The 25,000-nt window shown below is 37.9% G+C and overlaps 1 long non-coding RNA gene across 1 annotated transcript in view; it reads left to right on the forward strand.

Annotated features, from left to right (window-relative positions):
- LOC149130934 (uncharacterized) overlaps positions 1-25,000 on the forward strand; it is a 34,847-nt gene that overhangs the window by 267 nt on the left and 9,580 nt on the right. Inside the window, exon 1 of the long non-coding RNA XR_016238532.1 lies at positions 1-257. This exon is cut by the window's left edge and continues 267 nt beyond it. This is a non-coding gene — a long non-coding RNA (uncharacterized LOC149130934). The remainder of the gene's footprint in view (positions 258-25,000) is intronic.

Consider the following 25,000-nt stretch of genomic DNA (forward strand, 5'->3'; position numbering starts at 1 on the left):
ATCATCAAAAACTTTATATGAGCTCTTAGCGGTCACGTGGACCCCGGTTCAGAGCTACAGATATAAAGCATTTTCCCTGTAGTATAAGGATTGTACCAACTCGACTAAAGCCAGTTAATAACTCTTGGCAAAAAAGTGTAAGTCTATCCAGGCATATCTCAACTTACGTGGATAATTGGTTACAAGATATGCGATTTAACTCGAAGAACAGTGTAATGCGAAGAAGCAATTTAAAAATATTATCCACTAACTAAAAGGTATGTACATATTTTCATATATATCTTATTTGATTTTCCACTTCATTATTGGTTTTCAGATGGGTTTTTTTAATCTTTATGCTTTTAATTATGCTCGCTGATATCGACGTAAAATCGGATAAATCGACACAAGTTGAGGTTCATTTTTTTTATAAATTTCTTAAAAACAAAAAACGTAACTCAAAACGACGTTAGTAGAGGTATGCCAGTACAGTGTCGAGTTGGGGGTGAACTCTGACATGATCCACTTGCTTGGCTGTTCTAGAAGCAGTGAAAGGGAATCTGTTTATATTCTATAAATTAAATATTTTTTCGAGCGATGCCAAATATTTTGCTTTTCCGTTTTTTTATTTTTTAAAATTTTAATCTATATCTACCCGTTGAAGGAGAATCCTCTTCTGGCTCCCTTCGATACGCATTCTCAATACTATATATTTTAGTTGCTGTTCAAGCTCGAATTTTAGCCCTAAACTTAAACCGAGCACTCATAGTACGTACCTATTACATTACGTCTTTTCACAAAGTTTTCCTTGTATATTCTCTCTCTCTCTCATATATATATATATAAACTCACACACACACACACACACACACTACTAAAGCGTGGAGGCGCAATGACCTAGTGGTTAGGGCAGCGGACTCGCGGTCGTAGGATCACGGTTTCGATTCCCAGACCGGGCGTTGTGAATGTTTATTGAGCGAAAACGCCTAAAGCTCCACGAGGCTCCGGCAGGGAGGGGGTGGCGAACCCTGCTGTACTCTTTCACCACAACTTTCTCTCACCCTTTCTTCCTGTTTCTGTTGTGCCTGTATTTCAAAGGGGCCAGCCTTGTCACACTCTGTGTCACGCTGAATGTCCCCGAGAACTACGTTAATGGTACACGTGTCTGTGGAGTGCTCAGCCACTTGTACGTTAATAAACGAGCTGCGACGTCACTGGTGCCAAGCTGTATCGGCGTGGAGAGGGGAGGATGGTATGCATGGGCGACTGCTGGTCTTCCATAAACAACTTTGCCCAGACTTGTGCCTCTATGAAGAACTTTCTAGGTGCAATCCTGTTGTCATTCGGGACCGAACAGGGTCACAGCACAACTACTAAAACTCTGTGATTGCTTGCGAGCCTGTCTGTAATGTAATACAGCCAAATCGGCGCATAATGGGAAAATACGCTAAAACTAAAGTACTCCTGAAGTGTGAATATTCACAGAATAAAAGTTGCACATGGGTGTTGTACAAAAAAGAATTTAAAAAACTTTTTTCATAAAAAGATGTTCTCCACCCACATCATTTCGAAGACTGTGGTTTTTTAAAAAATGGGGAAAATTCCCAACTTATTTGGTCTTCCTGATCCGAAACTTCGTTTTTCGAAACTTCTCTCCCCACTCCCTCGGAAAATATTTTCCCCACAAATTTCTTTATAATCGTAATCTATGACGTTTGAAAGGCATTTGTATAAAATTTCATTAAAAGATATCCATTTTCCTGAAAGTTATGAGAGAAAATAGTCGGATCGTGTGAATTCCAAAACTCCTCTCACTACACCCTCGAAAAAATTTTTGGGCTGTCAATCTCTATATACTCTGAATCCACAGCATCTAAGCGATATTTGTCAAAAATTTTGTTAAAAAGTATCCATTTTTCTGGAAGTTATGAGGTAACAAAGTCGTGGGGGGTAAACATATGTAGTTATGCCGGTTTTGTGTGTTTGCTAGCGTACGTGCTTGTCCGTAATTGAATACAGCTAAACCGGCGCATAATAGGACCACGGATTCCCGAGATACGCGGTTTTGGGGGGGGGGGGTACCTTCATAACTAGCCAAAACAGTATATAATTGGAAAATATTCCGAAAGTAACATAACCCTGAAATAGGAAAATTGTTTCCATTAATTTTATGCATACATTATATAACAATTCCTTTTGCATTTTTGTAGAAGTGTGCACACGTGTCATAAATAAATGCTGCTAGTGGAGTTCAAGTTCATTCCGGAAGTTCTATTTCAATTAGATGCTGTAAATAATCAATAAAATCATAAACATGAACTTGTAAACTAGACCTGTGATGACACGAACGAATTGAAATATTTAACTGAATCATCATAAAATTAACTTTCATTTCAATGCAATGTCGAAATCAGCTTCAGTGATCCAACGGGTCACGGGCAATCTAGTGTATATTATATATACGTTGGGCTTCTTTCAGTTTTCGTCAACCAAATCCACTCACATGGCTTTGGTTGGCCCGAGGCTATAGTAGAAGAAATTTGTCAAAGATGCCATGCAGTGGCACTGAACCCAGAACCATGTGTTTGAAAAGCAAACTTCTTACCACTCGTGAATTTTATTGAAACAAAAATACGAAAACAAATATGTCCGACAATAAATCTCGCTTAACATAACAAAAAGCAATAAAATAAATGAAGTAAAATGAAAACGAAAAAAATAAAATCAAATAAAACAAGTTATTTGTTTTTTGGAATTTTTAGTCGATAAATTAGCATTTTCACACAGTTTTACTGAATCAATAAATTATGTATGAATGAGAGAGAGGGGGGAGAGAGAGAGAGAGAGAGATACAGACAGACAGAGACAAAGAAATGGGGAGTCAAACAGATAGTTAGAAAAGTGAGTGGGAGGGAGAGAGTTCGCTATAGAGGGAAAGAGAAATGGATAGAGGAGAAGAGGGAAAGGGAAAACGTTGAAAAGCGAGAGAGGGAGAAAGAGATATAGCTAGAGAGAGAGAAAGAGGTAAAGAAAGTGAGAGTTAAAGAAACATTGACATTGAGAGAAATAAAGGCGATGAGTGAGAAAAAGAGAGAGAGAGAGAGATGTATATAAAAGTAGAAATGCAGAGGGGAGATTGTAAGAAACAGAGAGGAAGTGAGAGAGAGTGAGCAATACAGAAATGTAGAGGCTGACAGATATAAAGAGAGATAAGTGAGAGAAACAAAGGTAGAAAGAGAGAGATGGATAGAGAGAAAGAGAAGGAGAGAGATGTTTATGTTTCCCATAATACTGTTTTAGCCGTTTAGCCGTCAGCAGAACGGAATTATTACTGGATGGTATTAGAGATTTAATGATTTTAATTAACGGAGAGAGAGAGAGATATGTCATTGCTTCCGCTAGCGACGTCCATAATTAACAACTTAACAACAGCCATATTGTTTCAGTGTGTGTGTGTGTATACACAAATATGTATTTATATTTATATATTTGTGTTGTTTGCTTGTTCTTTTTTTTTTTGGCTATATTTTACCATTTTTTTAATCAGATCTTGTTGCGTCACTGAAAGAGTGGGTCATTGAATTCGTTCGTGTCAAAATGTATTTCGGCCCCTCTATGTCTTGTGAATAGCACACACAAATTTGCTTTTCAACGATGTATTTACATTAACTATTAGTCATAGCTGTCATTGCATATAGCGGATATTTATTCAGTCGGACGGTTATTCGCAATATCAGAAAATGTCTTTCACTGTTTTTCTATATCATAGACAACAAATTTCGTCTCAGCATTTGACTGACTGTCAATAAGTCTTTGACAAGGCTCATCAAGTTCAAAATGCACCTGGTAGACTCGTTATCAGCTGCTAGGAAAATTTTCCTCTCTTCTCGATATATATTAGAAGAGCAAGCGCGTCAGACAGCACGGACGCCGTACTCGTCATACGTTGTTGAGGTATAAAGATCCTGTTCGGAGTTTCAGTGAAAATACAAGTTCACATGTGGTCCCCGTTCACATACATGCACGCTTTGGGATAGTGCGGTCCGTAGTAGCTCAATTTGCCGTCGATGGTCGACTGTCGCAAAGGATTCGATGACCAAGTCACCACCGATTATCAGAGCAGACGGAGCCTGAGTTTAAAGCGAGTGGTACTCATGCTAGTTAACCCAAGTTGGAACCCTAACGGGTGCCACTACTCCGAATAGACCTGAGAACAATAATGGCTAAGAAGTGGTTTCATACTCTTTCAAACCTAGGAACTCCCGTACCAAGGCCCAACTACCGGATGCAGTGTGAAGTCTTACCCAGGACATGGAGAAACAGTTACCGGTTATAAATTTTCGCTTCAACTCAAACCGCATCATCAGAGAGCCCCCAAGTGTGGCTTGTGTGACACAGACTGCCATTTGCGTATCGGACGGTTCAGCCACAGACAACGCTGTTCCAGCAGGGTGGACAAATAAGACTTTCATCCACGGTCATTAATGACAGACGGTGGCCAAAACATCGCTCACTGGTTTAGTACTGGACTTGTTATCATTAAACACAACATCGTATTTTACGTCTGTTATTTGTTGTTGTTGTTGTTTTTTTTTTACCTGTTATCATTTCTAATTACGTTACCAGATTATTCTAATAAGTGTTGTCTGTTATCCCAACATCAAACCCTTCGTAGAATTATTATCAATGTTTATTTTAGCTGTTTTATCTCATTCTATCTTTTACGTTTCATTCTCGGTTATCTGTGCTTATCATCACATTGCAACATTATTCATATAGCTACTTTCTGTTATCGCCGCATCAGCCCTTTATATAATTTTCATCAATGTCTTACTTATCTCTATCTATTTATGGTGTTATCATTACAATAGCTGTTCTCTGTCATTATTTATCCTTTCATTCATTTAACCATGTATTTTCTCTGTCGCTGTTGTTCTTTTAGTCCAAATTATATCATCTTAAGCCTCGTTTTGAATGGTCCACTCATTTTATAATTTTTTTTTAGCCCTTTGTTCAACATCATTATCAATGTGGTTCATTATTATATGATGATGAACGCTATTTATTATTATGAAGACGATGATCAGAAGAATACAATGAACCCAGAGTATATATAGAGTGCTCATTTCTCTTAATAGGTATATATTTATACACACTCGTTTGTCATTGGAATCTGGAACCAAGAGAGGAAAAAAAAAAAGAACATGAACGGAAAAAAGACAAACATTTCCTTAAACATTAAAATTATAACAGTCATAGTCTTGTAAAGTAATTATTTCATATATACCCTATACACTCGAGTAATAGTCGAACTCATGTAAAAGTCGACCCCCATATTTTTGGCCAAAAAATTGGGAATTTTTCATAGACCCCATATAAATGTCGTCCATAGTATTTCACAAGCAACAGGACAACATTTGTGGGTCAAGATACGTATTACCCTGTACGAAGAAATAGCACTGTTACAAAATTGTGTAGCCACCTTACTGTAGCCTGCTCTGAAGGTGGAATGCTTTGTGCTTATAATGGAATGCACAGTGCTTATATTAAATCATCATTTTAATAGCGAGCACTACACATTTGTTGGTGGGTGCCACATCTCCATTACTATAATGTATGCACGGGATATGCTGCAAGCATATTTCTATTTCACTTCTGAAATCTCGATTTCACTTGCACTGGTTAATTTTTAAAGAGCGAACAGAAACCTTGTTTCCAAAAGTTTTACAGGGTCTCTTTCCATGATACTCGACATCCAAGTGCCAATCTCGAAATCCTCGCTGTCCTTAATAGAGCGGTTTTCTGAGCATATATTACGTCATGTTAACTCCAGGGTCTCCAACAAATTTCCTACACTTTATTGTTAATGATCCCAATCTCACTACAACTACTGAGATGACAGTTACTTTCTTCATTGCCCGCATTCATGGAATTTCATCTTTCAATGGCTTGTATCATCATCATCATCAGTTGGGCTTCTGCTGCTGATACGCTACTTCGGATTCTAACTTGAATTTCAGCCCCTCAAAAGTAGAATTCATGTAATAGTCAAACCCATAAATTTCATCTTAAAGAACGGTCTAAAAAATTCGACTTTTATAAACGACACATGTATGTGTGTGTGTGTTAAATTTTTTTTATATTAGGTAAAAGTTCATCAAAATATTTGTCATTTATGACTTATTTATGTGTGTATGTGTGTATTTATGCGTATATGTATGTATTTATGCGTATATGTATGTATTTATGTGTATATGTTTGCATGTATGTGCATATGTATATTATTATTCAGTTTATTTCAAAATTTCTTGCCAATAGAGAAAGAACCGGTTTCTAATCTTGAGCCAAGACTCCTTCATTGAAATTCCATCATCAAGAACAGGGTATTTTTGTTTGTATGCATGTATGTATGTATTTATATTTGCAGATTTGTATGTTTTATGTATGTATTTTCATGCATATTGTTGTATATCTTAGACATAGGCGTAGGAGTGGCTATGTGGTAAGTAGCTTGCTTACGGAATCCACTCATGAGACTTTGGTCGGCTTGGGGCTATGGTAGAGGACATCTTGTTCAAGGTGTCACGCAGTAGGACTGAACCCGAAACCATGTGGTCGAGAAGCAAACTTTTTACTACATAGCCATTAGCTAATACAGTCCAAGATGGGGACTCATGCGTAGAACACATTTGACCGTTGGTCACTTCAATCAGAAATGACCTCAGTCTAGAGGACAACATTAAGAACAATAACCCGGCCATCTGCGCTCTTAAGAGTTTTATTAGGCCGTGGACCCATGAATTATTCAGGCTTTTGTTGTTAAGTACCTTTGACCTTTCAACTCTGACACCACCTGATCCCTTGATATCTTCCTTTGATCTTTCTCAAGTGCCGCACTCGTCACCCTCTTCACAACTCATTTATACACTTACACATTTACCTCTGTTGTGGGCATATCTTATATCAAGATTAGGTGCGTGTGCGCATGTGTGTGTGTGTATGTGTATATATATGTGTGTGTGTGTGTCTACGTTGTGTGTGTGATAAACACACGCATGTATATACATATAACACATATATACACATGTATATATACATACAAACGTATATATATAGATATATATACCGTGTATATATATATATATATACGTATATATATATAAATAAACATATATACATATGTATATATATATATATATATATATACATATGTATATATATATATATATATACATATATATATATATATATATAAACATATATATATACATATATATATATATAAACATATATACATATATATATATATATACATATATATGCATACATATACACACACACACACACACACACACACACACACACACACACACACACACATATATCCTAAATGATTATATGACCAGCATTAATCAATCACCCAACATACGCACACTCGTAGACAAAAAGAATATTTACGAAATCAACACTTCCACACACTCACGACTTCTTACAAGCGCCATCACCAAAAAACATACAAGAAAACCCGCAATTCCACATAGAATGACATCCACACAGAAGCAAAAGAGCTACCTACCTACCTACCTTAATATAGAGGATCGAGTGGACAGCTTCACCACGCCCCCACCCCTCCCGCATATTTCACTTAGGGATCATAAGACTAACTTCCACTCCAATCCCAGATGCAGGCTGATCAACCCCTCGCAAAATGAGATAGGTGTTATTAGCAAACGTATTCTCGATACAATCAACCCCGATATCAGATGGGCCACAGGGTTGACTCAATGGAACTGTAGCGCAGCCGTAGTCGACTGCCCCTGCGCTATCGAGAATAAATCAACCTGTAGATTTACCCCGTTCGACATTGTCGAATTTTACCCTTCCATATCTAAACCCCTCTTTTTGAAGGCCCTAACTTTTGCTAGGCAACACACCAGCATTGGTGACCTTGACATCAGAATTATCATGAATGCCAAAAATTCAATGCTGGTCCATTACGATTCTTTCTGGGTGAAAAAAGAAGGCGATCCATTATTCTACGTTTCTGCGAGGAGGTTTTTGACGGGGCTGAAATCACCGAGCTCGTCGGGCTATACATCTTCGATACCCTCAAGAGACGTACCCACCCACATTAGTCGGCCCTCTTGAGGGGCGACGACCTAGCTATCTCAAGCCATCTGAACGGTCACATCATGGACAGGTTCAAGAAGGACTTGATAAAAATATTTAAGGAGTTCGGCCTGCCCATGACCGTTACCACCAACCTGACTACGGTCGATTTCTTGGACATAACCTTAAACCTGATTACGGACAAGTGTTACCCGTACAGGAAGCCTAATGCGTATACAGTATACATCCACAAACGCTCAAACTATCCCCCCCCCCACATATATATATATATACACATAGAAACATATACGCATATGCTTATATACGTATGCATATATACATATATGAACATATACATATATGTATACATATATACATATATAAGTATGCCAAACTCTCTCATGCACCAAATGTCAATTCCTGAAGTAAAATTGTGTAGCAACACCAAATGGCGGTGCCCCAGTATGGCCACAGCTCATGAGCTGAAACTAGATAAAATGATAAAATGAAATGTGTGTATGCATTTAAACATTTGTGATTTAGTGTGTGTGAGTGTGTGTGTGTGTATTTTCACACGCATAAAGTCAAAGAAGTACAAATCACGTCTGTGGCACACTACCATACATACTTACCTACATACAAGCGTACATACATGTACACACACACACACATATGCAATGTGAGACCCTTCACTAAATTGTTAGACAGAGGAAGCGCGGCGGCTCCACAGCCCCTACAATAGGGCGCACACCAGACATAACAATGAACCTCAATAAACCACAATACAAAATAATACGCAACAATAGACCACACAATACCTTACACACCTGTTAATACGAAGCCGACTTCAAAGTGAAAGAGGTCACGTGTGTGGTAAACTGACTGACGTGTCATGTTTTTCTCACATGACCAAAGAGGTCACACAAATCGGTGTGGGGGGGGGGGGTCTTTTTTGGTTTTGTTATTGGGGGCAATTTTTGTTGCCGTTGTTGTTTGAGTGTTTTGCAGTGTTTTGTACTTATTGCCTTCTCGCTGTTTCTATAGAATTTCGTGAAAAGGGAAGTCCGTTTTCACAAAAACACAGACAAAAAGTATTTGATGTATGTTTGTATGTATGTATATATTTGTATGTACGTAAGTACATATGTATACATAGCCCACCATATATATGTGTGTGTGTGTGTGTGTGTGTGTATATATATATATATATATATATATATATATATATATATATAATGCATGTGCTTTTTTTGTTTTTGTTTGTCCACCACAACTATTTGACAACCGGTATTGGTGTCTTTACGTCTCCGTGACTTTGAGGTTCGGTAAAGAGAACGATAGAATAAGTACCAGGCTTTAGAAAATGAGTACCGGGGTCGATTCATTTCACTAAACTCCTTCGAGGTGTTGTTCCAGTACGATCACAATCTAATAACTGAAACATGTATGTATGTATACTATTTTATCGACACCGGTAAAACCATCACAAACTATTTATCAGAATTTCCCGTTACTATTCATCAGACACTTGTGATAATTCAGTTATGTTCTAACTTGTGAGTGTGTGTGTTTGTTGTGCGTGTGTTTGTTGTGTGTGTGTGTGCACGCACGCATGAGGTGTATATACCTTCACACACACATTTATATATATATATATGTACGCATTTATATATGTATGAATGCACACATATATACATGCATACATATATATACTCGTACACACGCGTACACACGTACACGCACATATATACGTTCATGTGCATACACACACACACACACACACACACACACACACACACACACACACACATACAGCCTTATTTTATTGATGAGTGACGGCTCAAACGTCTAGGATTTCTGTTTCCATTTGCCATTTGTCCTTCTCACAATCATTCTTCTTATTGTTATTATATAACAAGCCAGTCATAATGGCGGACATTATTCACAAAATATCTTTTAGCTGTCTTCTTTATGTACCCGTTCACCTTGCCACTAACTTTCAACTGCTGGCTGAAACCTGCCTCCTTGGCGCAATACTGTGATTATTCTGTACCGTCTTCGACGTTTTTACCAATACTTGGTGGTTAATACAGAAAATATTTATTATTATTATTATTATAGCGGTGGGCTAGCAAAATCGTTAGCACCCCGGGCGGAATGCTTAGCGGCATTTCGTCTGTCTTTACATTCTGAGTTCAAATTCCGCCAAGGACGATTTTGACTTTTATCCTTTCGGAGTCGATAAATTAAGTACCAGTTGAACACTGGAGTCGATGTAATCGACTAGTCCCCTCTCTTGATATTTTTGTAGAAAGTGCCTTTAGTAGAAAGAATTATTATTGTTATTATTATTATTATTATTGTTGTTATTATTATTATTATTATTATTATAGCAGTGATCTGACAAAATTGTTAGCACACATGACGATGCCTAGTGGTATTTGGCGCGTCCTTATGGTGTCCTGAATTCAAATTTCACCGAGGTTGACTTTGCCTTTAATTCGTTCGAGATCGATAAAATAAGTTTAGCACTGGGGTCGAAGTATTCCACTAGCCCCTCCCCACAAATGTCAGGCCCTGCGCCTGAAGTCGAGAGAATTATCAAGGCAGTAAACTGGCAGAATTGTTAAGTGCGTCGGTCAAAATGCTTAGCGGTATTTCTTTTGGTTCTTTACGTTCTAAGTTCAAATTGCGCCGAGGTCGACTTTACCTTTTATCCTTTCGGGGTCAATAAAATAAGTACCTGTTGAACATTGAAGTAATGTAATCGACTTACCTGCTCCCCGTCAAATTTCAGGACCTGTTCCCATAGTAGAGGGGTTTATTAGGAGGGCAGCTAGCTGGCAGAACCGTTAGCGCATCTGAAAAATTACTTAGCGGTATTCCTTCCGGCTCTTTATGTCCTAAATTCAAATTCCGCCGAGGTCAACTTTGCCTTTTATCCTTTCGGGGTCGATAAAATAAGTAGCAGTTGAGCACTGGGGTCGATGTAAGGGTTCCGTTATAGGAGGTATATAACCAAAACCAAGGCAGAACGAATGTCTCCAGTCATTTAGAATTTATTTAGGGTAAGGTGAATAATTTAATTAGGGTAAGATGAATTCACCTTACCCTAAGTAAATTATTCTAAATGACTTGAGATATTCGTTCTGCTTTGGTTTTGAATTTTCCTATAATCTGTGTGTCTGTGTGTTCCCACACCACGGCTTCACAACCGTTGTTGGTATGTTCACGTCCCCGTTATCTAGTGGTTCGCAAAAACGACCGATAGGATATGTCCTGGGGTTGATTTCCCCGTCTAAAATCCTTTATGGTGTTACTCCAGCATAACCGCAGAGAAAAGTAAAAGAGTAAAGCGAAATAAGTTACCAAAATATTGCAAAACTTTTGACTCAACACAATCACTGCCTTCACACTAACCTCTACAACCATCGCACCCACAATCAAGGCTGCCAGACCTACCACCACTACTATAACCACAACAACTACCATCACCACCACAACTACTACTGCCACCACCAGAAATACAACCATCATACCCACCAGCACAACTACTATCACCACAACCACCACCACCGCCGCCACCACAAATATCAACACCATCATCACCACAACCACAACCATCACCTTAACCTATACCACCATCACTACTATCTCCTCACCTTCACAGAAAACGACAACCGCCATCAACGCAACGACCCATACCATCACCACCACCAACCTCATAACAATCACTACAACCACCGACACAGCCATCACCACCATAACTACCGTCTCAACCACAACCACAACCATCCACGCCACTATCCCTATAACAATCACCACCACCACCAAAACAACAACAACAGCCACCATCACAGTCGCCACAACCACCACACTCGCCACCGCAACAACCACCACCACCACCACAGCTACCACCACCACCACTACAATCACCATCACCACCACCACCACCACTACAATCATCATCACCACCCCCAACTGTACAGTTGTTTAAGTTGACTGATGGCTACCAAACGTTATATGATAGTTTATAAAGGCTTGTTGCCAGAGGGCGCTAAAATCAGCGCCGCACTGATGGTCGTCTGCTTCATCGATTTTTGTTGTTGTCTATTTAACTATTTTATTATAAAGTACGATTATTATTATTATTATTATTATTATCATCATCGTTGTTATTAATATTTATTATAGTTACTCATCCGTCGTGCGTAGAGCGACGAACCAACACTAAATTGACTTCGAAAGGTTTGCCAACACAAAGCAACGATGTTTCATTATTTCGTGGTACAAATGTTTGCAACATGGCTGAGGGCATCGTGTCAAAATAACATGATTACCTCTTATTTTAGTTTGTAGTTCGGTGAATACTTCTGATTATTTTAAGTTCTTATTCATTAATGTTATTGTTGAGGTTGTAGTTGTTGTCGGTGATAATTGTGGTAGCGGCGGCGGCGGTGGTGGTGGCGGTGTTGTTATCGGCAATTTTTCTACGGTTTCGCTGTGTATGTACGTCCGCTATCAATACCCATCGATCCCGTCTGGTATATGTTTGCACAATGGTTAGTGGCTGTGTGTGTGTGTGTGTGTGTGTGTGTGTGTGTGTGTGGTTCAAGCATGAGCATGAATTGTTCGTATATGTGTGAATATGTTTTTTAGTCTGCCAACGAAAAACGATGTGCGTGTCTAAGGATAGTAGAGTAAGAGAGAGAGATATAATGATAAAGAGAGAGTGTATGTGTGTGTGTGTGTGTGTAATCACTGATATTTAGTGTGCATATATATGTGTATGTATCCATAAGTGTAAATGACAGACGGTGTAACAGCCCCAAATATGCTCCCAACCCCTGCGACTAAAACTGGCTTTAAAATGAAGTTTGTTTAATAGAACGGGATATAAACACACTGGACGAGTTCAAAACATACTCGGCATATAGAACTAACAACGGCTATTTCATACCTCCTACACCAAATTATACACCCAGTTGGCACACACACACACACACACACACACACACACACACACACACTATGAGAGCTGTATTTTGAATGCAGTGGTCTGGCTTAACTATTTCAATACAAATTTAAACACGTACACACAGACGTGGATATTAAGTTTTGATTTTATTTCTCACGCTGACAACACAACCATATAAACATGAATACATAATGTTAATTGCTTAAATAGTGTCAGAAACTAATCGAGTACAGATTACTATGAAGCATGAAGTTAAAAATAAAAACATCTCTAAATACTGACTTCATTCTCAAGATACAACGCTTAGTTTGGCAAGATCTTCAGACCAGTAAATCTTGCAGGATACGTTCAACATGGCAGCCACTGCACTGGATGGCTAACCTTTATGTATGTATGTGTGTGTGTGTGTGTGTGTGTGTGTACGTGTCTGCTAACTCCAAAAGTATTTTTATTCTCTCTCTGTTTATTTCCTCGTGTTCCTTTCTGTTGAAGAGCGTAGGCTCGAAACGTAAACGACTTTCTCACCTTCCCGAGGGTCAAACTAATACACTTGTCTTCGTCTTTTGTTTTACTGTAAATTTCAACTATATATATATATATATATATATATATATATATAATATTAGGATAAAAACTTTATAAGAATTTATCAAGTAGTTACCTTGAAAAAACCTCATAAGGAAGAAAAACCATCATTTTTTCCCCCAAAATATATATGATTCAATTTAATGCCCTTATATAAATTATATATATATATGTGTGTAGTTTTGTTGTTATTTTTGGGATTTACAATTTATTCTTTCACCGCAACCACTAGCTGGAATACACAGGTGCTTACAATTGTCAAGTATTACCTCTAAATTTCAATTTATATATATATATATATATATATATATATATATATATATATATATCAATGAAAGATCCAAGGATCCAGGTGTAAGTGGTACTCCACTAGCTATTCATCAGGCCGAAGATATTTAAGTTAAATGAAGGTTACATTGTCAAGTTAACTCGCGGAGGATTTGACTGAAAAGGATTTGATAGATCAAATCTCCTGCAAGTTAAATTGGGATCGCTTGACGACAATGTAACCTTTGAGAGAGTAATGTGCAATCATGTCTAATGTTACGGGAACGTAAACAGACTAACACCGGTTGTCAAGCGATGATGAGGGACAAACGCGGGGACACACACACACACACACACACACACACATGTACAACGTGCTTCTTTTCAATTGCCGTCTACCAAATCCACTCACAAGGCTTCGGTCGGCCTGAGGCTATAGTAGAAGACACTTGCCAAAGGATATACGCATAGGGACTGAACCCGGAACCATATGGTTTGGAAGCAAGCTTCTTACGACAGTCACTCGTCCATCCATACATACATACATACATACATATACATATATATATATATACTCACACACACGCCTGCACGTACGTCCACGCAGTCTCATACACACACACACACACAGCCGTATGTTTATAAATATATACATTCATAGAACATTTATGTGCATGTATTCTCTTTCTCCCCTCCCCACACACAGAACGCATAAACGAAACGAAAACGGTTTCCAGGTGAAACCTTTTGACTGCGAACCAAATCAAGCTCGAAAGAATAAATAGTCATAAGAAGTAAATAAAATAAACGGAAATAAATAAATAAATAAAATAACGTCAGCTAATTTGCGAAGTCTTACACGTTTGTACTAAGGCTTCTTGATTGCCAGCCGGTAGGTGGCGCTGCTGGTTTTTCAAAGAAACATTTGAATAGATCACGAACTTTTAAGACGAGAAAGCCGATGTAGAAAGGACATGTCGAATTGACTGGACTAAAGTTGAATTGGAGAGAGTGCATAGAATATGTGAAAAGGGTTTGTTAGAGGCTGTGAAAGTATGTAAACATGAGTTTTTGGAAGATTTCTATTCCACTTGAGAAAAGAAGGAAGGGGGGGGGAGAGATTTTTTTTCAATTTGTTATTTATAGCAATTTCAAAATGTTCGACCTTCTTCCGTCTTCCCAGTCCCAACATATCCCTGTTGTTCTCTTTCTCCGCTTCTCCCTCCACCCTTAACACACACACACACACACACACACACACACACACACACACACACACACACACACACACACACACACACACACACACACACACACACACACACACACACACACACACACACACACATATGCATGTATGTATGTGTGTGTATATTTGAATACGTAAAGGTTGGCGTATGTATATACGCATACATCTAGACTTGTGTATGTACATATGTGTGTATAACGAAACATGCATTTAGTAACGTACACGTGTACGCCCGTGCATATGTGTGCGTGTATATGCTCTATGTGTGTGTGTAAGTGCATATGGAAATGTGTACACACACCAATATAAAGAGGGAAAGATCAGATACATACATAAGCATATTCATTGATAAACTGATAGATAGATTGATAAACTGATAGATAGATTGATAAACTGATAGATAGATTGATAAACTGATAGATAGATTGATAAACTGATAGATAGATTGATAAACTGATAGATAGATTGATAAACTGATAGATAGATTGATAAACTGATAGATAGATTGATAAACTGACAGATAGATAGATTGATAAACTGACACAGAAAGATATAGATAGATAGATAGATTGGCAGACCGACAGACAGACAAACACATAGCTAGGTAGTTAGCTATATATAGATAGACAGACATAGATAGACTGGCAGACACATTGCTAGGTAGATAGATTGATTAGATAGATAGATAGATAGATACATGGATGGGTTTGTGGGTCGATAGATAAAGTTGATAGATTGAGAGATATGACGTATTTATACAGGGTTGAATTTTTGATTTTGTGTATATATATATATATGTGTGTGTGTGTGTGTGTGTGTGTGTGTGTGTGTGTGTGTGTGTGTGTGTGTGTGTGAGAGTATCTAAATAGTGCCTGTGTAAGGGTGTATCCTTCACTGTAATCTTCAACATTACTACTGCCACCACCATCCTCCTGTCCATCATCATCATCATCGTCACTAGCAACGCCATTTTTATTGTCGTCATTTTCATAGTCACCGTCGATATCCTCCTTTAACCGCCATTTTCTCTACCATAATCATCATGATCATCAAAAGCATTATTACTACTACTACTACTACTACTATCCTCATCACTATTACCACCAGGACCCCTCCCCATCATCATCATTACAATCAATACCACCACATTTACTTCAAGCACCACCATCAACTTCACCGCAACTACCACTATCATCATCACCACCACCATCACCACAATCATCATCAGCACCTCTTCTACTACTACTGTAACCATCACGATCATGACCACCGTTAACACCGACACCCGCCATCATTACTACCATAACCCACCACCACCAACACTACAACAGCAACAACAACAACAACGACAATAACAATGAAATACCACCATGCAAATAGAGAAATTCACAAATTCACAGAATCACAAAAACAAACAAATACACACAAATAGACAAATATAACAACCCCGGATAACGACTGTAATGCGCACACTGGTTTTCATTTGAAAGTAGACAGTTGTATAAATCTATTTCTTTATTCATTGCCTTCATAAATTCTACTAAACAAACCGAGAACAAAGTAAACCATATCCGCCATTTTATATGCTACTATTTCCGCTTACACAAATACAAACTGACGAAAAAAAAAAAAGAAAAACAAAGAAAGAAAAATAAAGAAGAAAGAGTAGTGGGGAAAGAAAAGCCGCCATTGTCACAATCTATTACTCTTCGCCCAGAAAGCAAAGCAAAAACCAAGACACACACACACGCACACGCACACACGCACACACACGCACACACACATTGTGGAGAGGCAACAACGACAATAATACTAATAATAATAATAACAACGACAAATATAATAGTATTAGTATTAATAGCATAATAGAAATAACAATAATAATAATAATAATACAAGATGTTTACTTAACATACGTCTAAGCTTTTGTATTTTGTATTTCGGTATGTATGTTCGTATATACGTTCCAATGTGTTTATATACGAGAGTTAAGTTTCTCTCTCTCTCTCTCTCTCTCTCTCTCTCTCTCTCTCTATCGCTCTCTCCATCTATCTTTTTCTATCTTTCCTTTTTTTTCTTTTTTACTTTCTCTCTCTCTCTCGCTCGCTCGCTCGCTCGCTCGCTCGCTCTTCTTTTCTATCTCACTCTGAAATCGTATTGACAGAAAAAATTTTAACAGTAAAGCCAACTAAATCGTTATTCCTGCCATCTTAGAAGAACCATTCTGTCTTCGAAAATAATTTCCTGTTTACATTAACGATTCTTGCAAACCATTCGCTAAACCCATTAACGGTTTAATATTACTGTTTGTACATTGCTTGTTCTGTGATTTGGTTTTTATTGTTTTTTTGTTGTTGTTGCTTTTATGGCATTTTTCTTTTATTTATTCTTCTTTTTGCCTTGTTCTTTACTCTGAGTCTTCTTATATACATACATACATACATACATACATACATACATGTATACATACACGCATACATATATATTTATATACATACACACACACATTGTTACACATACATACATTTCGATGTATGTATGTGTGCATGTGTGTGTTTATATATATATATATATACACACACAGATGCACGTATCTACACACACACACACACACACACACACACACACACACACACACATATATATATATACGCACATATACATATATGTTTGTATGTATGTATGAGTATATATATATATGTGTGTGTGTGTATAATACACATCCGTACATAATATATCTGTGTATATATACATATCTACAAATGTGTATCTACGTCTCTCTCTCTCTGTATATATATATATACACACACACATATATATATACATATATATAGGTGTGTGTGTGTGTATATGCACATATACATGTTTATATACACACACACACACACACATTCGTTGTTTATTTTTATATTTGTATTCTTGTCTTCTTTTTCTTCTTCGTTATTTATATTTTCTCTGCTATGAATTTCGGTGAAAATGGAATTCAGTCCAAGATAGAGCTCAACATCTGTGTTTCTCATTTCAAATATTTACCAAAAGATTTCCCAAATCAAATAGTTGCAGATGTAAAAAGCTGGACCATTCTAACTCGTTTTATCAATTCGTTGTTTTAATATAATACTATTTCCGTAGCTCTTTCATTTCCCGCTGTCTTCATTGTTCCGTTAGTCACGTTTAACAGTACCTCTTAAGTCAAGTCACTTATTTGTTTTATTTTAAACTTAAAAACAGTGATTTCTGTAGAGATTACAATAACGTTAGTAGTAGTAGTAGTAGTAGTAGTAGTAGTAGTAGCCGTTGTTACAGTAGTAGCTGTGTGGTAAGTAGCTTGCTTACCAACCACATGGTTCCGGGTTCATTCCCGCTGCGTGACACTTTGGGCAAGTGTCTTCTCCTATAGCCTCGGGCCGACCAAATCCTTGTGAGTGGATTTGGTTGACGGACACTGAAAGAAGCCCGTCGTATATATATATATATATATATATATATACATTTAATGAATGGAGTAAAACGCATACCTCATAAACAGGAGTTACACCACAGTTATTTTGTGATCTTTGCTACCCTCGTATCTATTAACCAATTTATTTTGTTCGAGTTATTTATTAATTAGGAGAAAACAAAAACATATAATGAAATATATATATATATATATATATATATAATGTGATTGCGTGTATTTGTCCCCCAACATCGCTTGACAACCGATGCTGGGGTGTTTACGCCCCCGTAACTTAGCGGTTCGGCAAAAGAAACCGATAGAATAAGTACTGGGCTTACAAAGAATAAGTCCTGGGGTCGATTTGTTCGACTAAAGGCGGTGCCTCAGCAGTCAAATGACTGAAACAAGTAAAAGAATAAATGAAAATATATATATATATATATATATATATATATATATATATATATATATCTTTCTTTCTTTCTTTCCTTTCCCGAGCGTCTAGTAACACAATCTGTATCACGTCCTCACGTTGTTGTTTTTTGTTGGGTTTTGTTTTGTCTTTTTCCTTTTTTGAACTTATATATATATATATATATATATATATATATATATATATATATATATATATGCACAGACGAGTTTCTGCACAATTTCTGTCAAGCAAATATCACTCTAAGCAGGACTGTGATGAAACCCACCCACCTACCCACTAAATGTTTCAGACCGTGAAATCTATCTCAAAACCACTAGCTTCAAGATATAGTTCTTAACCACGCATCTATACCTTGGGTTCCCCGTAGTAAAGTATCTCCTCAACTTCCTCCGCCCAGTTTATCTGTACACTCTTACGTTCCGGTTATATTGCTAGTTTGAAGAAAACTGATCGGAGTTAATTATACATAACACTGTACAGCATACGGCTTAATGCATTTGGTTTCGTTAAACAGATGTAATGTTATTTGGGATTGTCTTTATGTTAAAAACCAACCGGCCAATGGACTATCACAATACGTTTGCTTGGGAATCCCAAGGGTATAGTGTATACGCATATACCTATGTACATATACGGAAACACGAGGTGGTGGTGGTGGTGGTGGCGGCGGCGGCGGTAGTGAGGTAGAATGGGTAGTGTTGGTGAGGGTGGAAAAGGTAGTGAGTGGAACGAGCTTCCATCACAAGCTGGTGATTAACACACGCTTAGGGCGGGTAACCACACAGAAACTCGAGTCCATGTGTATCACGTAAGGCTTGAGATGGAGCCGATGACCTCCTCTCGCAAATACCAATCGGACACAGAATGTGTGTCGCTAGCCAGCCAGAGGTGATGTATTCCTGGCGCTATAAACATCAGTAACTCTGTCCAGTATAAGATGCCACACTTAATTGGCAAATATATGTTACAGTATGTTACATCGTGAAATGGCTGAGCAAGTCACAGACATGTGTACCCCTAACATAATCCTTAGGTAGATTCAGCGTGGCACTGAGTGTAACAAGGCTGGCCCTTTGAAACACAGGTACAACTCATTTTTGCCAGCTGAGTGGACTGGAACAACGTGAAATAAAGCGTCGCCGGGAATTGAATCGTGAGTAGAATGCGCTAACCACTAAACTACGCACCTTCACACGCACATATATGCATATGTCTATATATATATATATATATATATATATATATATATATATGCTAGTCCACCCTACTGGTCATCTTTCTATATGTAAAAATATACCTTAATCCACTTAGATTTCAGATATTTTTTCTGAATCTCTCGGATTCTTTAAATATGCTAGCTTCCTGGTAATAAATCGATATTAATTAATATCTGATTTTTACCCTATGTTTTAATCTTATATATATATATATATATATATATATATATATATATATATATATATATATATCTACCCCTCTGTCCTGGCCTCTACTTGACTGCTTCTGTCCCTTCCTCCTTGTTCCACTTCCTCCCTCCACCATCCTCTCTGCTCTCGTGTGACCTGTGGTCAACTTTCTTTTCACTCCAGCCGCTGTGAAGGCAAGACAAACTACTAGCATTCTACCTCAGATTTGCGTTTGGCCGTACGGCTTTTGAATGTTGGTTTCACTGTCCATTTTTTCCTGTCTTGGTTTGTGTTTGCCACCTTGGAATCCTCTGTGTAGTGGGTTGATCCACTACTCAGGAAGAGACTATTCTAGAGTACGTTCTGTCTTGTCTTCGAAACGTCTAGATAGAATAGAGACAGCTGATGAAGGGATATTCCAAGTGGCTTTCCGTTTTCCTATGTGTTCGTTCCGTTGTCTGTAGTTTATTGTTCTAACGTCCCGTACCCTGATATGCATGTATATACACATGTAGATGTAAGTATGTACATATATGTGTGTATACATGTATATATATTCTTTGTATTATATATATATATTTGTGTGTGTGTGTGTGTGTAGAAAAATACACACTCATAGATACACTGCATACGTACCAAATTAATTGTTTTCGATACGATAAAATTCATATTTAGTTCGCACGGTCGTTTTTCAAAGACAGTCAGTCAGCTCAATTGTTGAGGGCTGTATGCTACCTTAGCGCATTGTTAGAGATATTTCTGCTCCGATTCCGCCGAAAACTCAGAAAATCTCTATTGCCAACCATTCAGGTTTCACACAGTTTCTTGTTTATTGATTCGTTCCGCCCGTTTCACAATGATGGTTACATTCCGGTGTCTTTGCAAATGTGTGTGTGTGTGTGTGTGTGTGTGTGTGTGTGTGTGTGTGTGTGTGTGTGTGTGTACATATATATATATATATATATATATATATATATATATATATATATAAAGAGAGAGAGATATATTAACACACACACACATACACTCATGTATGAGTAAATAATGCTTTATAAAATAAAGTAAAACGAAAGCCGGCTTCATGAAGCTACGTCCATTTTACATCTGAACACACTTTCTGTATGGAACCCATTGAGGTGTTGTTGGTGAATAGAATGAGTTTGTGTGTTTGTGTGGATTCCAAAGTTTTTATTTCTATTTTTGTTGTTGCTTTCGTTTAACCCCAAGTCGGTTCTGATCGAGTCTACACCGATGATCAAAAGCTTGCTAACGATGCATGACTTCGCTGCCTTTAATAGTTTTCTATTTGTCGTATCAGACCGTTTATCGAGGAGTACATTATGGCAACGTGTATCCTTCGGTAGACATGATGAAAGACATTCCACCCATAGCCGACCCACCTGTTTTTCTTCGCTTTAAAAAAAAAAAATTTTTTTTGTTCCAAATATAGATGCAGACATGGCTATGTGGTAAGAAGCTCGCTTCTCAACCACATGGTTTCGGGTTCAATCCCACCGTGTGACACTTAGGTTACGAGGGAATTTTGTAGATGAAAGCTGAAAGAGGGCCGTCGTATATGTTTGTGTGTGTGTACGTCCAAACACTACTTCACAACCGATATTGGTTTGTTTACGTCCCCGTAACGCAGCACTTAGGTAAAAGAAATACCAAGTTATTTTTTTGAAAAGTACTGTTTGACTAAACCCTTCAAGACCCCATGATAGCCGCAGTCCAATTACTGATGAAAATACAAAAACTACATTAAAGAATATTCTCTTCTCTTTTTTTTTTTTTTTTAAGAAGTGGTCTCTCGTTCAACTGCGCCCCACACATAATCAAAGGGGTTGCAGTTTAGGGAGTTGGGTGGCCAGATGTTAGGGGTTATGTGGCCGCAGAAATTGTGTGACATCCAGAGTCCTGTTGTCAGACATTATCAGCAGTCACCCTCTTCACCCAGGGCAGCACTACCTCCTCCAGGCACTTGATGTAGGCCGCCGTGTTGAGTCTGAAGCCGTGTAGGAAGATGAATGGAGGCATTATGTCGGGACATATTTTGGGGACACGGCAAGGCAACGGTTGTTCTGTGAATTCACCATCTGACCCTGGTAGAAATTTTTCTCGTCTGAGAAAAGCCAAAGTATGTTCGGTTGCAGGAGACGCTTGAGTTTGTTCAAAAGCTTCGTAGCGCGGTCTTTTCTCTTGTCCTTGATGGCTTGGGATAAACATTGGCCCTTTCTCATCTTCTACCGAATATCTTCATGCACTACCTGCCTGATAAGAAACTCAGACACTCCATGGACCTGATTGACTTGGGATCGTTGTCAGTCATGGCCAGGATTTTACCAATAAATTTAGGAGTTCTTTTCTTATTAGAACAATCAGAGTGAGTTTTCTGATCTGCCATACCTTCTTAATCACCATTAGATTCATCCAACTCTTTCCGAATCCTCTGCACTGTCCTTAGATTGACACCCAAACATTCTGAAATGTTCTTATTGGAGCTTCCGGCGCGAATGCCAGGCAGTACAGCATGTCGTTTCCAAATTTCTGGCAGAGTGAATTGCGTCATGGTCGTGTATTTCTCACAGACGGTGCCCAACTAACCCTACTATATGTGTAGTCGACATAATCAAAGACAAACAATGCGCATGCGTGAAATTAAAAAAAATAGAATGGTGACAATTTACCCATCGCACCATATATATATATATATATATATATATTCTACGTTGTATATTTTAATAATTACTGGTATTTTTATATATGTAAAGCATAATCTGTTATACATGCTTGTATATTGTTATTGTTTTTTTTTTTTTTTTTTTTTTCATAAATAAATACACATAATATAATGTCTAAAAGTTGTTGAATATCACCTTGATCCCCTCCATTTTCTTATTGCCGTATATATATATATATATATATAATACACACACACGAACACATAAACACAAGCAAGCCCACATACACACTCAGAGATATACGAATATGCCGGCACAGTTATAAGACATATGCATGAACACATGAACGCATACACTCTAATTTTAATACGTTTTGTATAAAAAGAAAATACGACCGAACAAAGACATGCGAAGACAAATAGGAGCTCCACCCAGTCGGTGTAAATGTATACACAAACAGCAATAAAAAAATTTCTGTCAATAAAAGTGCCACATCTTCATTTTCCGCAGTAATAATAAAATATTTATCTAGAAAAAAAAAAAAAAAAAAAAAAAGACAATATTGTTGTGGCTGAAATACATTTGATCATAGTTCGGCTGCGACGAAGCCGACTCAGGGTTCAAAAACAAGTATATTTATCATAGGCGTAGAATTGGCTGCGTGGCAAGAAGCTTGCTTCTCAACGACAGAGGTCCGGGGTTCAGTCACACTACGTGACACCAAGGACAGGTGACTTCTGTTATAGCCTTCGGCCGACCAAGCCTTGTAAGTGGGTTTGGTACACAGAAACTGAAAGAAGCCCATCGCATGTATGTATGTATGTATTTGTATATTCTCCCACATATAATACACGCTCACGTGGTCGCACCAGCTAATCCTGTCTCCTCTCATCACACACTACCAACTTTTGGATTCTACCTTCTTTCCTTCTGGATCTGGACTGTTTGATTCTGAACTTTATACCCTCCGGCTGCACCTCTCCTACCCACGGATTACACTGGACCCATCTTCTGATTGGAAATCGCTTCAGTATACCACGACGTCTAAAAAACTTTTGAACTTTTCCACTTTTGTAAACCTCCTTTATCATCCTTTTTTACCTTACTTTCCTTCTCCGTATTCTTTCTGTTGAAGAGCGTAGCTCGAAACGTCAAAGACTTTCCGTATTCCCGAGCGTCATACTAATATATACTTTTGTTATTTACACCACCTGTCCTCGTCTGTTGTTATTATTTGTATATTCTCCCATATATATATGTATGTATGTGTGTGTGTGTGTGTGTGTGTGTGTGTGTGTGTGTGTCCAGCATCGCCTGACAACCGATGTTGTTGTGTTTACGTCCCCGTAACTTAGCGGTTCGGAAAAGAGACCGATAGAATAAGTGGTCGATTTGCGTATATATAATATACACGCACATACACATATCTAATATATATATATATATATGTATATATATATGAGAATGTTGTTCTCCTGGCTGCGAATCTATCTAGATTCGTCACCAGTGACACAATTTTTCCCTTCTATAAAATCAGGGACAAAGCAACATATAATCAGCGCATTAGCAAAGAAGCATATATTATCGCAAAATATAAACCTCCTTTGAATGCTTCCACCACAGATGAAACTACTGCAGGAATTTAGAACAATTCCAAACATTACAGCTATGACCACAACAGGTCACTTTTAGGTCATTTGACCATTAAAGATTCCACGAAAATTTACTGTCACAATACTCCTGTATTTTTCTTTTCTTTCTCCTACATTCTCTTTTTGCCCAACTCCTACTTCTCTTCCTTGTTCATCTCCTCCTCCTTCTTTCTCTTCTTCTCCCTCGGCTGCTTCTGCTTAAATCATCATTTCTCT

The sequence above is a fragment of the Octopus bimaculoides genome, chromosome 26 (genome assembly GCF_046866305.1).
Source record: "Octopus bimaculoides isolate indiv1 chromosome 26, ASM4686630v1, whole genome shotgun sequence".
Taxonomy (NCBI): Eukaryota; Metazoa; Mollusca; class Cephalopoda; order Octopoda; family Octopodidae; genus Octopus; species Octopus bimaculoides.